The sequence below is a fragment of the Astatotilapia calliptera genome, chromosome 23 (genome assembly GCF_964374335.1).
Source record: "Astatotilapia calliptera chromosome 23, fAstCal68.1, whole genome shotgun sequence".
Taxonomy (NCBI): domain Eukaryota; kingdom Metazoa; phylum Chordata; class Actinopteri; order Cichliformes; family Cichlidae; genus Astatotilapia; species Astatotilapia calliptera.
This window is the reverse complement of record NC_137443.1, coordinates 44,330,278-44,334,723: the sequence shown is the minus strand read 5'-3', so window position 1 is coordinate 44,334,723 and position 4,446 is coordinate 44,330,278.

Sequence of the window (4,446 nt, the reverse complement as noted above, 5' to 3'; positions counted from 1 at the left end):
CCCAGCCATCAACTGTTCAGACTACTTCCATCAGGAAGGAGGTTCTGCAGCATCCGGTCCCCAACCAGCAGACTGAGAGACAGCTTCTTCCACCAGGCCATCAGACTGCTGAACACTTCATAGACACCTCAGCTTCACTACTGGAACTTCAACATTATGCACTACACACTGTATATAAATGCCACTTGTTTTGCACATGTCCAACTACCAACCTCTGTATATTTTATTTTATTGTTTACTCTATTTAATTTGTAAAATATGTACACACACACACACGCGCGTGTAGAAAAACATATTTAGTATACACATCCAGTAATGCATGTACTATTATATATTGTACATATATTTATTAGTCTCAGATTTAGCCGTTCTTATATTTTGCTTGTTTTACGTTATTGTATTTTTGCACACCTCTGTTGCTTGTGAAGCTCGCAAACAAGAATTTCACTCACATGTACTGTACCAGTGTACCTGCACATGTGATGTGACAATCAAAGTGATTTGATAACAAGATAAAACTTTCAAATGTACAAATTATCGTACCATTTTTACACAAAACAAAAGATAATAATTATTTTATCGTCACTCATACTTACAGACATATCTTGTCCAAGGCAACAACATTTTAAGGTCCATATCAGCTTAGAACGATAACTTTCCGCCATCTTTGATTTTTTCACCTTCTCATTGTTCCTTTCCCAAAGTAGTCAAACCCATATTACAAAGCAGCCACTAGAGGGAGCTCTAGGGCCGTTTGCAACCATAATATCCAGTTTACCTTATAAAAGGCAGAACAGTAACTATAGTGTTTGCAATAAATGGAGACATTTAAATCTACTGTGATTCAAGTGTATAAACTAAACCACATAAAATGGCTTAAACTGAATATGGTCACGTTTTATTTTTTGTGTGGCCATTACTGCATTTTAATGGTGTTATAGATGCTGTCGAGGCTAAGCCTACATTTAAAGCCACTGAGCTGTTTGTTGGCAGGTTAATGCAATGTCACTGGTATGAATAAACGTATTAAACTTAGTTCAATAACTGAAACCATACTTATCTTGTCCTTTAGATTCTTTATTCCAACACAATTTAACATAACAGCGCAGCGGTCACAATCTGTTTGCTCCTTCCCAACAACAACACACCTGCTGCTAATGACCTATCTACCTTAAATAGACACACCATATGTAACACAAAAGGTGACCCCTAGTGGCATACATGAGGTACCCACACAAAAATGGCTCCTACAGATACTGAGCACAAATATGAGTACAGAGAATTTCCAGCAAGCTTTTAATACTGTCACAAAAAGGTCTAGAGGGATTTATCAGCATCATCCTGTCAAACTGGTTTTATGGTGGTTTTGATGAGAACAGATTATAGCTTGATCAAGAAGACCAACCGTCGAAGTCCTGTTGGGAAACCTTTGCACTTTTTCAAGGTGTGAGTATCATCAAGTGTAGCAGTGATGTCCTCATTGGTCGTTGACACAGTTGACAACTTGTTTGAGGGATGAAATTGTGGCGTTTTGGTCAGAAAGTTTATACTTGTAAATCAGACTGCAGAAATATTTCTGAAAATGTAGTGGTTTGTTTGTTTGTGGTTTGTTTGTTTGTGGTTTGTTTGTTTGTGGTTTGTTTGTTTGTGGTTTGTTTGTGGTTTGTTTGTTTGTGGTTTGTTTGTTTGTGGTTTGTTTGTTCATGTTTTTTGTTTGTTTTTATTTCAAATATCTTATAACAAGATGAAACTACAATTGTAAACGCAATTTGTTTTTTGGTTTTTTCTCAAACTTAAGTAACTGAAACCTTTCATTGAACTACAGCAGAAACAGATTGGAAATGCCAAGTTATTCTAACACTAGTGGACTTGTTAAACAAAACATTTGTTTCACTTCTTTCTCAACATGCAGCACCATTAAGAACAGTGGACCAGCATAGTTGGTCTGCATGAGCACACTTACTGCAACAGTTGTACATGCTGAAACTGGTTGCTGGCAGCTGATGTGAAGAAATGTCTGGACACATCAAAAGTTTTCTTTTTCATTTTCTTCCTCCCTTGGATAACATACACATGGCAAATAAAAACATGTAACTAGGGTGACGTGAAGTGTGTATCATCAGATTTAACTAAAATATAATGAGGCTGTCCATCTGTGAAGTAATTGTTCCTTCAAAAACCACTGTGACAACAGATTTTATTTCATTCATTTGATGGTTTTCTATTCTGTATACTGGAACTTTTTAATAGCCCCCCTGTCCACACATCCTTGACATGAGACTTTCTGCAGAGTTGCACATGATGAATGCACACAAAACTTAAAGTGTTGCTGTCATATTTTTTTGGATGTGGTTTGTTGTCATAATCAAGAATGTGTCTTATTTTTTTATTTGTTTTGTTGCTGATCGGCCATTGGACTGCTGAGCCTGCAGTGAACAGCCAGTCACTGACTCTTGATGCTAGAGCAAGGACAGCTGAGCTCTCTCTCTCTCTCTCTCTCTCTCTCTCTCTCTCTCTCTCTTTAAATAAATAATACGTTCGAGCTGTTTATGTTTTTGACTTGTTATGGACTCTGACTGGCAATGGGAGGGCTGGCGGACTCATATTATGGAGGTGGAGGGTAGACACATTTTGTGTGCAAGAGACCACATACTACAGTGGTGATTGACACAGACTTCAATGGACATTTAGGTGAAGGGAACAGAGGTTATGAGGTGTTGGGTAGGTGTGGTGTTTAGGAGAGAAATCTAGAAAGACAGATGTGGGGCAGATTTTCCAAGTGGAAATGGCCGTGGTGCACACATACTTCAAGAACAGGGAGGAACTTGTAGAAATATATGAAAGTGGAGGAAGCTGCACACAGGGCAACTAAATATTATGCAGAAGGTGAAATCAAAAAGACAGGAGACAAGGAGGTGTCAGGGAGAATGCAGCTATGCAGCATCAAATGGTAGTTTGAAGGATGAGTTTGGACATCAAGAAGAGGAAGTGAGTGAAGGCAGAGACATGCAGGAGTATAAACAGGCTCTGGGTAGTAGGGAAGACTTACCAGATGGCTGGGATAGTACAGCTTTATTGAGATAAACTGCCAAGAAGGGGTTTGACGACTTCTCTGCACAGAAGAAAGGGAAAAAAGAAAAGTGATTTTGAAAGTATTTGAAGGAAGAGATTTACAAAGAAAAAGAAGTGTAGTTAGTGAAATGAAGAAAATAGACCAAGAAACTGGGAGGCTAGGCATGTAGCAGAAAGAGGTGACAAAGGAAAAGGCTCAGTGCCACGTATGTGAAGCTGGACCCCAAGGAAATGAGGGAATGAGACTTGCTAGGCAGAGAGTGAGTTTGAATGGATGTTCAAACCCAAAAAAAAAAGATATATTCACATAACATAGATTGAAAGAAGCTGCAGGTGGCACAGCAGCTTTAATGTCTTCCAGACAGGAAGTTTTGGAAAGAAATATCATCATTTCCCAGATTTTACTATCTTAGTGTTCTGTAACAAAATCACTGTTGTGCGCATGGTGTTAGAGATGATGATGATTACAAACAAACTTAATGTGCTAGTCGTGCTTTTCTTGAGGGATTTGTCCTTCGACCAGTTTTCATGTCATTGGAATCATTTGTATTCACTGATTCTGGCACTTATTTCATCAAACCAAACTCCAAGTAAATACTTTCGGCTTTTTGGTTTTGTCAAACGAACTAATGTAAAGAATGCCTGGCTGTGCACTACACCACGCAGTGGGAATTTGTCTTCTCCAGTTAAATTCAGGATTAACTTGCTTTATAACACAGACCTCAAAAGTAACCGTTATAACCCCAAACACAAGAAAATGTGATCTACAGCACAGTGAGAACTGGCAACGCTTATCTGGAGGGGTCAGAGTGAATGAACTGGACACCTGTAGAAGCAGGATTTGATTTCCACTGATTTCCTTTCTGATCTGATACCAAGTAAAATTCAGGGTGGTATCGACGATACTGATCTGATACCGATACTCTGAACAAAAACTTATTTTTTTTACTCTATCTTTTATTTTATCTCAAATTATAGCGTCGTAATGATCACAGGACATCAGATTACTTGTTCTTATCACTTAATGATGCAGAATTATCATATAGAAATGAAAAACCTGAAGTTGTGGCTATTTGTTGCCTGCCTGCAGCATTAAAGGACTCTGTGAGAGACGTCTGTCTCGCCCTGGCAGCACCTCTCCCTCTCCTCCTCTTCAGTTCGCCTCAACATACGCTCGTCATATTCTGTGATGTGATTCACTCTGAGGTGTTTGACCAGGTCAGCGGTGTTACCACAACACCTCACATTCTTGCCACATGTATGGCAAACCACGTCTCAGCTGTTCGTGGAGGTAAAATACGTCTGCACATGACTCTGTTTACGCTCAGCCATTGTTGTGAGTGTGCACGCCAAGGGGCCGGACACAATGACGGG